Here is a 14565-nt window from a genome sequence, read left to right as displayed (position 1 = left end):
ATGTTGGCCCTCTCCCACCTAGGTGATCTGACACAGAGCTATCTCCATCTTATCAGTAAGCCTCAAGGGGTCATTAATAAAGGTGGTCTCCTACCTGGGCTTCACATGGAACACATTTGCTTTACTTTCAAACCTAGTGCTTTCCAGCTTCTTAGCCCTGACCCCAACCCTCTTAAAAGGCACATGGCACTGAGACTATGTATTTCCTCTCCAAAACTTCGAGTCAGGCTGTCTCTGAGAATCTCTGGGTTCTGCTGAGGACTGACTCCCTAGGACTATCTACCTGTGGCCACAGAGAACTTAATTTCACTAACAGATGTCCTCGTCTTCATTGCTTATCAGCTTTTTAATATAGAGACCAAAGAAAACCTGAAGTTTGTCTGAAAGACACAGGAATACAAACAAAACAGCCCTTCTATCTCAGTTAGACTGAGCCTGTGTACAGAAAGAACCCCCATCTGTTCCACATAGGAAGCAGTACAGATCTGACTTTCAATTTGATCAAAGTCTTAGGTATAGCAAAGGAATAATCTATTGAGCTGGCAGACCCACAAATACCCCTATTCATAGTCAACTTGTAGACTATCCACCAAAGGCAGGACGTGTAGGGCATGCATCCTGGAACTCTACTGCCCTGTCTTACGCTCCCGATATCCTGTTCCCAAACCATCAGGTTTTGATACTACAATGGACATACAACTGACTATGAGAATTTTATGAACTCTATGCCTTTGCTTCCAGAAAATTCCCATTCTTTTGTTTCTACTCCACTAAATTACACTGTGCTAACTAACGTTGCCTTCTTCCTAGTGAAGGCTACTCCACTCTACCTTGTCAAAATGAACTACATTTCTCTGTGTCAGTTACTACACAGATAGTTTTATGAGAAACCCCTCTTTACTACCTGTAAAACTTTGGCTGAAAATATTATCCACTGAACCATGCCCTGCCTGCTAGACAGTGCCCCGATAAAACATTTCTCTCAGTTAGATAAGCGGATAAGCTTTTTCTCTTATAATGAATGAGTATGCTTCTTTATCCCAAATGTTATATTTCCATTTTTTTGCCTTTACTTCCAGGAAACTTAAAGCTAAGTTTTATGTTCCTTCTCAGTGATGGTAGGGGTTTCAATATCTGCTTTGCTCCTCATAATATATTCATTCTCTATTTTTATTTCTGTTGTGTTAGATATTTAAGTATTTATCCTTCTTGTGTACAAACTCAAATTATTTTTATAGATAGGATATAAAGACAAAGTGTTACTTTAGAATGATACTTGGGGAAGGTATTTATGTGAATAGGTATAGGAATTAGATCCAAGTGAACAGCCACTCCAGGACTGAATTTAACTTAGCCTACTAATGAAGTGAGTGCCTAGGAAAAGAAAGAGCATCTCTCAAATTATTTTTTTTTACAAAACCATCCTCTTAATTGGTTTTTGGATAAGAGCTAAATATGAGGTGATTTAATAAAGGTATTTAGACCTTTAGCAAGTTGAGTGAAAGAGAATGTGAATCTATTACTTTGGGCCAAAGGAGAGAGAAGAGACCTAATTTGAGAAACTGTCTGAGCCAAGTGATTTGACAGAGTGGGTCCACACTAAAGCATCCCTGAATGAACCCTTACTCTCTGGGGAGAGAGGCTTATGAAGCAAAATTCTTCTTGCCTTAAACCCAGCAGTAGATGCTGAGTCAAGGGGGGTTATAGAGGTAGGGTAGGATGGGAAGAGGAAGAAATCATTGAGTTTTACTCTGGAGAATGGAGACAAAGGGAAGGAAAGCAAGACTGCAGTTAGACAGATAGTCTCCATGTTCAAGTTGTTTAATGATCAATACCTACTTGCAGTCCAGTCTAGTCTCTCTTAGTCTGCCCCTTCATCATCATTTTTAGCAGAAGATAATTCTGAGGCTGAAGGAAACCAAGAGCAAGTGGACCCCAGGGACCAAGTATTTCCCATGTCTTCATGAAGCCCCAGGTAAACTGGCAACTACCCTCATACCACACCCTTCTGGCCCCTACCACCTCATCCCTACCAGCTACCTCCAAACCCTCTGTCAGGAGAAGCTGGGGGGAGAGGAGAGATGTAGATACAGAGATTCCCTTTCTTTTCCAGGGCTGCAGTCAGAGGTAGATGAGAAAATGGGAGGCAGACAAAGGAGAGGCAAGTCTGATCCCTAGTAATACTTTAAGATTAGGCATAAACTTTTAGAGTAATCTGAGAATGCCAAATACTTATCAAAAAAGTAAGCAAAACTATTTTCTCTTTCTAAAAATTTTATTTATTTTTTAAAATTAAAATTTATTTTAGAGAGAGAGTAAGGGAGAGAGAGAGAAAAAAATTGATTTGTTGTTCCACTTATTTATGCATTCATTGGTTGATTCTTGTGTGTGCCTTGTCGGGGAATTGAAACCATAGCCTTGGTATATTAGAACAATGCTCTAACCAACTGAGCTACTGGCAACTACCCTGGGCCAGGGCTACTTTATTTTTCTTAGTAATTTCCTGACCAAGACAATGTGAAAGGGAGCAGCCATAAAGGCCTCTGTCTCTATAGAACTATCATTCCCCTACAGCCACCAATGACAGAAACTGCAGCTTCCTCACCCCTCAATTTGTTTCAAGGTCTTGTCTCTAAAGGGGACTTCAGCACTCATTGTCTTCTCATTTCTAATCCAGGAAGGGTACTCCCACTGGAGATACTGCCAGAGAAGGAGATTGTTTTAACCCCAGTTTATGATGGAGATGGCGATAATTTTTCCCTGAAGGATTCCATTTCTGACTTGCCTACCTTCCCTCTGCTGTGCATCAGTCTATCTCTACCACCAGCTGTATTCTCTTGAGATCTCTCTAAGTGACTTTTGCCCTGACAGCTGCTGGGTTTCTCAACAAAGGACAAGCAAAATATTTTTGTCTGCTACAGAGGGTACCTGGGAATATTTCCTGTTCTTTTCTTACCCTTTCCTTTCCTCAATGTTCATGAATAATTTAAATAAATCATTTCCAAAATCAGCTCAGGTAGAAAACCTCTATAAAGCATTTATTATCTTGATAATGATGCATAGTTCACAGGTCAACTTTTGTCATTAACCTTGCCATAGTTTGTTTTTTAAAGTTTTCTTCAACATCTGAAATTAGAAATATTTCCAAATTAGATTTTACATGTGCTTATTTCCTTAAATTAGCTTTCATGTTTATTTTGGATAAAAGAAAATAGCAGTATTTTTTAAATGTACCATCTACTTAATTGAATACCCAGAAGACAACCCTCTGTCCTTTTCCCTATTAAACTCAGCCAAAGCAAGCAACTTAAGGTGAAAGACTAGATAAGAGAAACAAGTCCTAATTACATAACAGGTAGATTGAAGATCATCTTCAGGTTTCATATTTATTGCCAACTCTTTGTTGTCTACCCTGGTGTTTTTTTCTGGATTGCATCTTGACATGTTTGCCCAACATGAATGCAAGTAGTAGCACTGAGGCATCTACATAGCAATGCTCAAAAATGTCACTGTGACTTGGTCTGAAAAGCAAAATAAAGATAGGAAAGAAAGAAAAACTAAATTTATATTTATTCTTTAAACCATGGTGCATTTCAGTGAAGGCTTTAGAATGGGTCTCAGGGTCGTCCTTCATTGGTCTATTTATTTTTCCCTGAGACTATCTAGAAAGTATTATAACAGATCTTATTGATGACAAGCTACTCTAGTTTAACATGTTGATGTTAATGGGGTTTACTCTGGATATTAAATATAACCGGATTGTAAAAAGGCCTTAGAGGAAGGAAAGAAATGGACATCTAATCCTTAACTATGTGTTTGTGGTGTGTCTCTGACTACATGACAGGTGATTAGGCAAGCTTGATTACTTTTCTAATATTGAAAACACTTCCCCCACCACTCGTATCATTTTCTTTCTCATATAAAGTTTTCCATAGTTATAGCATATAATTAGTTATATAGTTAAATACAACTATAATTAAATACACAGGAGGACATTTTGATAGACTCAAAATCTGTTCTCAACTTGTGGCACTAAGTGAGAATGATGAGTCATTTTTGAAAACATTCTAGTTTCATAAACATGAGGTTCATTTACTATATGTTCAGTTTTGACTAAGATCCTTCTGGTTCTAAAGCAATACTCTTAACCCACACCATGTTACTGACAGGATACAGTAATGGCATACTACAGCAGATAGAAGAATATCAGGAATTTGAGAAACATGGACTGTATATGTTTTCACTTATTATTTAGGATAGGTTTGGAATATTTTAATTTGTTAAAGAATAACTTCTCAGTTCTCCATTTTATAATCATCTGGAGCTGGTAATTAAACTGGTAACTTCTCTGGGTTTGTTCAATCGCATGCAAAAATCAGGCATAGTTTGGTCATGTACATAATTGACATTGAGTCAAAATGGGAAGAAGCAGTTGGATGGGTAGGAAGGGAGTAGAAAACTTGCCTACCATAGTGGGGCATGTTCATATCCACTACTACTAGTTCTATACATCACTCCTACTAAAGCCTTATTAGTGAAGAACATGCATGCAAAGTCAATGACTTGATATAAAGATAGAGTCTACATGTTCTGCAGAAAATACAGATACCCAGCAAAAAGTGCTTTCTTCAACTCTAAGACATTCATCAGTTTTCTTTAAAAATGTTAAGAATATTACATTAAATGAATATATGGATTATAAGATCTACTTATTTCAAAATGTTAAAAATGGAAAAAAGTTTTTTTTTAGAATCCAAAAAACATATTACCAATTCAATGCCTGACATTGTGCTAAAATGATATGGGGATATAAGAAACATAATATCTATTTGAGTAGATAACATATAAACAATGAATCAATTAGAAAAATAAAGACTCCTCTGGCTGTTATATTAAATAATTAGTTATACAGGTTGTATATCAGTGAAAGTCTGTGATTAAAGAAGAAAATAAAAAGAATCTGAGGAGTGACTAGAGAAACAAGAGGTTAGGGAAGATATTTACATTTGAAAAGGTAAATTAAGAAAAACAAACCCACTGAAGTATCTTTAGTTTATCTGTCTACATATTTCTGACTTTCAAATTTGAAGCTTATTATTCTTTTTTATTAATTAATTTTTGTTACAGATGTTTCTTCTTTTCCTCCCACTGATTCCCCCCTCCCCTTACCTCCCTGCCCTGTCCCCAACTTTGTTGTCCATGTCCATTGTTAATGCATACATGCATATAAGTTCTGTGGTTTATCTCTCCCCCACCTCCCCCTCTTCTGGGGATTGTCAGTCTGTCCCCCACTTCAACGTCTCTGGGACTACCCCATTCCTCAGACTGTTATGTTCATTATATTTCACAAATAAGTGAGATTATATGATACTTGTCTTTCTCTGTTTGGCTTGTTTCACTTAGGATGATACTTTCCAGGTCCCTCCATGTTGTCTCAAAGGATAAGAGATCTTTCTTTCTTACAGCTGCATAGTACTCCATTGTGTATATGTATCAAAGCTTTTTTATCCATTCATCTATTGATGGACACTTGGGCTGTTTCCAGATCTTAGCTATTGTAAATAGTGCTGCTATGAACATGGGGGTACATATATTCTTTCTGATTGGTGTTTCAGGCTTCGTAGGGTATATTCCTAGAAGTGGGATCACTAGGTCAAATGGAAGTTCAATTTTTAATTTTTTGAGGTAACACCATAGTGTTTTCCATAGTGGCTGAACCAATCTGCATTCCCACCAGTAGTACACTAGAGTCCCCTTTTCTCCACACCCTCACCAACACTTGTTGTTTGATGATTTGTTGATGGCGGCCATTCTGACAGGTGTGAGGTGATACCTCATTGTTGTTTTAATTTGCATCTCTCTGATGATTAGTGATGTTGAACATTTCTTCATATGTCTCTTAGCCATTTGTATGTCCTTTTTGGAGAGGTGTCTATTTAGTTCCTCTGCCCATTTTTTAATTGGGTTCTTTGTCTTCCTTTTGTGGAGTTGTATGAGCACTCTACATATATTGGAAATTAACCCCATATCTGATATATTATTGGCAATTATGCTCTTCCATACAGTGGGTAGCCTTTTCGTTTTGATGACTGTAATTTTCACTGTGCAGAAGTTTTTGAGTTTGATGTAGTCCCATGTGTTCATTTTCTCCTTTGTTTCTATTGCCTTAGGTGATGTATCAGTGAAAATTATGCTGCGTATGATGTCTGAAATTTTGTTGCCTACAGTTTCTTCTAGGATTTTTATGGATTCATGAGTCACATTTAAGTCTTTTATCCATTTTGAGTTTATTCTTGTGTAGGGTGTAAGTTGATGGTCTAGTTTCATTTTTTTTGCATGTAGCTGTCCAATTTTCCCAACACCATTTATTAAAGAGGCTGTCCTTACTCCACTTGTATGCTCTTGCCACCTTTGTCAAATATTAATTGAGCATATTGCCTTGGGTCCATTTCTGGGTTCTCTGTTCTGTTCTACTGGTCTATATGCTTGTTCTTGTGCCAGTACCAGGCTGTTATGATTACAGTGGCTTTGTAGTATAACCTGAAATCTGGTAATGTGATCCCTCCAACTTTGTTCTTCTTTTTCAAGATTGCTGTGGCTATTTGAAGTCTTTTTTGGTTCCATATGAACTTTTGAAGTACTTGTTCTAGTTCTGTGAAAAATGTCATTGGTATTTTGATGGGGATTGCATTGAATCTATAGATTGCTTTGGGTAGTATGGACATTTTAATGATGTTAATTCTTCCAATCCATGAACAGGGTATTGAAGCTTATTATTTTTTGACATAACTTTAGAGAAAACATTTCCCTTAATCTCCCACTTATATGGGGAGAAAGACTTCATTCCTCAAAGTCACATGGCAGGTCTACTAAGGCAAACTGTAAAATAATTTTGTTCTCCAAAATAAGATTTAAAGGGAATGTGTTGAATAATAAATACTCATCATTCTCTTTCCTGCTCTCTCTGTGAAAAATGATTAATTTTCAGGACTTTCTGATGGTTCATAATAAATATACATCTACATATGTTCCCTTGGGATTAGGCCATCTGGGAAACTTGCGTATGTTCTTGGGATACTGTATCTTAGCTCTAGTCTAAAGTATTTCTGTTTCTCTATAGCCTACATTTTAAAGTTATAATTGCTAAACTATTCAGCATATTGCTTAATGGTTTTGAAAATACACTTGGCAAGGCAACCAGGTGGCTGAGAGAGGTTGGGAACAATAATGCTGCCAAATTAACTCCATTTCAACTTAAAAAAAAAAAAGACAGTGAAATTTCAGTGTTTAGTGTTGGAAAACACTTTCTTTTGAATTCTAGTTTAGTCTAATAGCATCATATGAACTGTCAGAACCTTTGGAGGTGAGTTCTAGCTCTGGTATTTGTAGAGTTGCCTAGTAGACTCTAAAGTGGAGCCAGAAAGGAGAATCACTGAGCTAGCTCAATAGTCTTGCCTGTGCACAGATTCCTGTTATAGCATCTAGGATAAATACTCTTCAATTCTTTTTGTTGTTGTTTAGTTAGTTTTAGTTAGTTAGTATTTAGCTCGTATTTTTTAGCTGGCTTTATAAATGTGAGATTTATATATAATAAGTTACCAATGATAATTAGTTTGATGAGTTTTGACAAATGAATGCAATTATGTACCCATCACCAAAATCACGATACAGGTTATTTTTATAATCCCCAAAATTTCTTTAGTGCTCCTTGGCAGTGAGTTCCCCTGATTCCTAGAATCATTGGTCTACTTTCGATAGAACTGACCTGAGAAACCACCTCAGCTAAAAGTGTTTTTTTTGTAGGAAGGTTTTTAATTATGAATTCAAGTAATATTTAAATAGCTAAGAGCTATTCAAGTTCAATAGATTTTCTTAAATGAACTTGTGTGTTTCAAGAAATGAGTTCATTTTGTCTAAGTTTTTAAATTTATGAATTCAAGATTTTTAAAGTAACATTCTCTTATTGTTCTTTAAGTGTTTGTATAATTTTTAGTGATGATCCCTTCAAGGTTAGCAATTTTATTTATCTCTTCAAAGGCCCATCTTTTGATTTCACTGATTTTTTTTTCTATATTACTTTTCAATTTGCTATTTCGCTGATATTTTTTATTTATTTTTATTATTTCCTTTTGTTGTCTCTGGGCTTAATTTGCTCTTTTCATTCTAGTTAGGTGGAAATTTATTTCATTCATTTTGGTTTTTCTACTTTTCTAATATAAACATTTAAACCTATAAATTTTTTTCTAAGCACCGTTTTAGCTACATCCCATACATTTTTAATATTCAGTTAGTTAAAAAGGTTTTCTTAATTTCCCTTGTGATTTCTTCTTTGACCCAAGGGTTATTTAGAAGTGTGTTCCATATATTTGGGGTATTTTCTATTATTGATTTCTAGTTTAATTATATTATGGTCAGAAAACATATCTACTGATCCATTATAACTGCAATACTTTTAAGTTTATTGAGACTTGCTTTATCCCCCAGAATATTCTATCTTGGTAACTGTTCCATATGCACTTGAAAAGAATATGGATCCTTCTGTTGTTAGGTTGAATAAAAACCCTTACAAAAATATTGGCAAATCAAATCCAGAATTATATAAAAAGGATAATATATCATGAAAAAGTGGGGTTGATCCAAGGAAGTTGGTTTAATGTTTAAAAATTATTTGATAGATGAAATTGGTTAATAGTATTGGCAAAGTCTCTATTTTAAAATGATTTTTTATCTGTTCTATCAACAGAATTTTGTTCATTTTGTCTAAGATTTTGGAAAAAATGGAGTGTTGAAACATTCCGTCTTACTTGTAGATTTTTCTATTTCTCTTTTTTGTTCTACAAGTGTTTGGCTCCTGTATTTTGAAGCCTTGTTATTAGGTGCATGCACAATTAGGAGTACTATTATCTCTTGATGAATTGACACTTCTGTAATCATACAATGTCTTTATCTGTTATATTCTTTTTTGAAATCTAATTTATATGATGTCAATACAGCCACTCTCACTTTCCTTTGATTAGTCTTCTCATTGTATGTCTGTTCTATCCTCTAAGATTGATTCTGTGTTTTTCAGTCCATTTCTTGTAAAAACTTAACTTTTTAATTGTTACTTTAGGGTTTCAATATACATCTTTAACTTAGCAGAATCTATTCAAATAATGTTACAGCATTCACATGTACTGCAAGAACCCTGCGACAGTATACTTCCATATCCCCTCTCATCCTGCATGCTTTCATTGTCTAGATTTTACTCCTATGTATGTTATAAACTTGAAAATACATTGTTATTCTTTTTTTATTTTAAGCAATCAATTATCTATTAAAGAGATATGTATATGAAAAAAATATTTTATATTTACCATATATTTACCATTCTTCTGTGTAGATCAATCTTGTATCATTTTTCTTTTGCCCACAGAATCTCCTTTATCATTTTTGTAGTGCATATTTAGTTCTAATAAATTATCCAAGATTTTGTCTGAAAAAGCCTTTATTTTGCCTTCACTTTTGAAAGATATTTTCTGTGATATAAAATTCTCATTTGACAGGTTTTTTTCTTTAATACTTCAAAGATGTTGCTCCATTATCTCCTAGTTTAATTAGCTCCTGACAAGACATCTGTTGTCTTTCTTAACTTTGTTATCTGTACATAATGTGTCTTTTTTCTCTGTGTGAATTTAAGACTTTCTCTTTAGCACTGATATTTAGCAATTTGATTATGATGCGACTTAGCATGGTTTTCTGTATATTCCTTCTGCTTCAGGTTTATTGTCTTTGGTCTTTGGATTTACTCTTTTCTGTTTTTAAAAAAATATTTTTTATTGCCTTTTTAGAGAGAGATAGAAACACCAATGTGAGAGAGAAACATTGATCAGCTGCCTCCAGAATAGCCCCCACTGAGGAGCAAGCCCACAACCCGGGCATGTGCCCTGACCAGCAATCAAAATGGACCTCTCAGTCCATGGGATGGCACTCAGTCCTCTAAGCCACACCGGCCAGGCAAGGATTTACTCCTTTCAAGACATTTGGAAAATTTTCAACCATTACTGCTTAAAATATTTTTTACCCCTAATTTCCCCCCTTCCCTCTGCTTTCTTTGGATTCCAATTACATGTACATTTGACTATTTGATATTATCTTGCAGATCAGTTTGTTAATTTGTTATTTTTCTCTGTGTGTTTTATGTTGGATAGTTCCTATTAATATGTTTTTAACTTTACTGATCTTGTTTTGAGAAGTGCCTAATCTACAGTGTTTATCTTAACAAGTAATTTAAAAAAATTTCAGGTACTGTATTTTTATTTCTACAATTTACTTTTTTTTTAACTTTCATTTTATCAATTCAATCTTTGCTGGTAAAACCTACAGAATACTCTAAATCATGAGACATAATAAAATCGATGGAACCTCTAACTAAATATATACATTTGTTCATCAAATAGGCCTAAGTATTAGAACATGTATCCTATTATAAGTCAGAGACACATAAAAACTCTTTAAAGGTTTGAAGATAATTACCATGCCTGATCAAAAGTTTTCTTGCTTCCAGGCTAAAAAATTATCCTCTCTTTATATGTCCCCTTTTTTCAGATTCTTCATCTTCTTTTTCTAGGCACTCTAGGTATCCCTCCAGGTGTTGGCAGTCAACTTAAAGTGACGCCTTGACACTGAACACAATGCTAGAGTTCATTCTGATCATATCCAAGAGAACAAGAGTGTCTTCTTCCATGTTCCAAACTCTAGTTACATGTAAATATAATTCAGGATTCCCTTGCTTTTTTCCCCCCTTGTCATATCATGAATCACACTGCACTTAAAATAAACTAAAATCCCTCTATCCTTTTCACACATATAGTTATTTAGTAATTTCTTTTGTATCCTGTACATGTATTTTTGAAGTTTACTTATGTCCATCAAATTTCATCCTCCTTAATAGGCTCTATTATTTCTGTTTCTGTCTAAACAAATACGATCTCTAAGAAATTCAGCTAAGGTTGGTTTCTATTATTTGTGATCCCTCAGACATGGATGCCCCTAACAGCCTTAGCAAATTGGCATGTTATCGCAGTATCTATTAATCTGCAAAATCCCTGAGATCAGAGACTGTTTGCTCACTCTCTCTCCCTTTTTGATAAATCCCCAGTGCCTATGAATGTGCCAGACATATAGTATGTGCTCCATAAATGTTGTTTATAAACCTTGAAAGTTGAGTCAATCAAGGAAAGGGAAAATACCATTCAGAGCAGTTAAATTTATTTCTTTGTATCTGTTTGCATATCTTGGGCTGCAATTCTCTCATATCAATGTTAATTTTGCCCTTTCCTATCTGACTGGTATTTCTTCTTGACAGAGAAGACAAAAGCAAAATAGAAGTTGAAACATTTTACTTTCTTTCCGTCATTCAGGATTTTTCATGCCATTCATTCAAATCAATGGAACAATGTTTTACTTTATCTTCTTGTTCCAAATACAACTTTAAAAAGTCTTTTGGGTTGTCATGAGCAATATCCACAAGGCTCAAGTCATTCCAATATGTTGCCTTCTTTTTGTTTGTGGTATGTTAAAAATGGCTGTAAATTCTTTGTCAGTTCCACCAAGACATGGGAGTTCTGTTTCAAACCCCTTGAAACTGGGCTAGACTTGGGACTACTTGGACCATAGGGTCTCCAGGGCAATGATAGACTACAAAACTGGAGATGCCTTAGGTCCCCGAAAATGTTATGGAGTATATTCATACTTCCTCAAGCCTTTAAGACTTTTAATTGAGAGTGAAACATAATTCTATTTTGTTAAAGCCATTGTTACATGGAGCTGAAAACCTAATGAACAGAACCTCTTTGTTAACTGACATTCTATCCAGCATAACAATTAAAAAAAAATTTTTTTTTTCTTTATTGATTTGAGAGAGAGAGGAAGGGAGAGGGAGAGAGAGATAGAAACAGTGATGAGAGAGAACATCAATTAGCCGCCTCCTGCATGCCCCTCACTGGAGATTTGGCCCAAAACCTGGGCATGTGCCCTCCCCGGGAATTGAACTGACAACCTCTTGGTGCATGGGTCGACACTCAACCACTGAACCACACTGGCCGGACTAGCATAGCAATTTCTAAGTAAATTCCTTAAGTTTGAATATCATCATTGTTCTTTTATTTTATGTTTGTCCTTTAAGTATTGAAAAGAGCAGAGAAGTGAGATGCAGAGTTGACTCAGACAAAAAACAACCTGGCAGGTATGCCTATGGAACATAGGATTTTAGGTCTGCTCTAAGAGTTCTAAGGGTTTCCTGATTTTATTATGAGAGAATTATGACTTTTATGTTCATTTTTTGTTAACTTCTCTCTGGAAACCATTCAATCTTATGTAGAGCACTAGACCCAACAGCACAGTAATTGAGTGTTACATTTTCCTCCAATTATTTCTTATGTGTTAGCCTTGTTTCTCTCATATGGTAATATGAGGAAGAACATATCTTATATTTTCTATAGTAATCATATTACTGAGACCCCTGCAAGGCACATAATAAAACTGAATTATGTTCAAATGTCTGATATAGTCTTTGGACATATTGTCATTAAGATGGCTTATGTATTTTCCTTTACACATCTCCTTCTAATGCTAAATAATTTTTGTTTATGACCTCTTTGTCATTTGTAGAAACCCTTTTCAAAGGGCACCATACATTCATTATGCATTTGAGTATTTTTTTTATTATTCTTACTATCATTTTACCTTTTAGAATTGTGAACATGGTAAATAGCTAAAAAAGGGAATTCATCATATGTTGATTAAAAATTATATTTCCTTGAGAGAGGAATTACATTTGTCTAAGGATTTTTTTAAACTTCAATATAAAGTCATATATTTTTAAAGCACCTAGCAACATCAGTAATCATCTAGTCTAATCTCTAACATTCAGACCAATAAATGGAGACTTGGTATATTTTCCTCCAATAAAATAATATATATAGTTAAGAATACAAGACAATCATGTTCTAATCAAAATTATGCATCATCAATAAAAATTTATCTTCAATTTATTTAAAATCTTAAATAAAACCTTAATAGAATAAAACAAAATTTTGAAAAATAGAATAAATGCTTTGAGTTGCTTCTGGCAAATACTAAATAATCAGATCCTCGTTCATGATTAATATGTTAAAATGTACTTCAGTAATGCTAATGTTATGGCAAAAACAAGCTTAGATCATTTTCCTGGTTATTATTCTTTTTTGTTCTTGTTAATCAGCCTTACATCAAAAATAGGTGCTATGCTAGAAGGTATCATGGAAGTATATATAGGCACTGTGTTGGAAGCCAGGTAAAACAAAACCTAGTCTCTTAGATATAAATAATAACTGTCAAGAATATTAAAAGTAAAGAAAGTTTAAGCTCTGATTACCTTTTTGTGTTCATGTTAAACTTTTCCCCTTTATGAGCACTGTCTTAGGAATTATTGGATTGCAATTTGACAGCTCTTTCAAGCAAGAGATTGCGCCTGAGGGCTGTAAGTTTCAAACAATTAGGTTACTCTTCCCTTCACTATTTTTGAGGCCACAAAGAATTTTGACTCAATTTCTCTCTGTACCTCTACTTAATTTCTACCATCCTTCGCCTCCTGCTTCCTCAGCACCATCTCCTGGGGCTTCCTCTGCTGCAATTGCATAAACCTGTCCTGGCTGCTCTAAGACAGCATTATCCTGTCTCGTATGCTTTTGTGATCTGCCAAGGACAGTGCTTGGAGCTGACTTCAGAATGTATGTTGTGACACTAGGCACAATTCAGTTCATTAAACAAATAAAAGTTTAACATTCAGTTTCTGCATCTTTTATTCCCTTTTTGCCCTCCCTGGTATCTCTCCTAAACATGTTTCCTCCTCTAAGAATTTAGGTGTTTCGTGTCTTGTTACTGTATAGACATTTTCCGTTCAATTAGGGACAGGTATGAAGTTACTTACATCTTAACTATGTCATTCATACCAATGGTCACATAATTCTGCATATTAAACCCTTTATTCATGGAATAAAAATGTTGGCTCACTGCCTCCTGGGAAACTGCTGAGGTGTCTTTTCAAGTCAATCAATCCAGCAAGTTGGAGTATTTTAGAGGGAAAGTAAGTCAAGTAGGAAGGACCAATCAGCTCCCAGTTTCTTTCTTTTCTTGATTCATTCTTCTTATCACTTTTGCTCTATGCTCAGTTCTGACATCCAGGTAGCCATAGTTCCAAGCTCAGCCTCACTGGACCTCCTGGCTTTCATTGTGCCACTTCTAGTCAGCCTCTCACCACAATCTTCCCATCTCACATGTGAAATGACCTTTGATCTACTGCCTCGTTCTGCCTGAAACACCTAGTTTTGTCTTCTAACCCCCAAGCCTTCCTGTAGGACTTAACATAGAGGGCTACAGATCTGTTAGGTTGTGGATGAGGAAAGGAGTAGTTCTGGAAAAATGGAAGCATAGATACTTGTATCTGACTGGTGTCAACGGTGGTGATGGTAGTGGGATGATAAAAGGAGGACGCTTATTAATAATAATTGATGACAATCATGATCATTACACTGAAAACCAACA

Source organism: Molossus molossus, unplaced genomic scaffold (genome assembly GCF_014108415.1).
Source record: "Molossus molossus isolate mMolMol1 unplaced genomic scaffold, mMolMol1.p scaffold_m16_p_8, whole genome shotgun sequence".
In the NCBI taxonomy this organism is placed as follows: domain Eukaryota; kingdom Metazoa; phylum Chordata; class Mammalia; order Chiroptera; family Molossidae; genus Molossus; species Molossus molossus.
Note: the sequence above shows the minus strand (reverse complement) of the source record.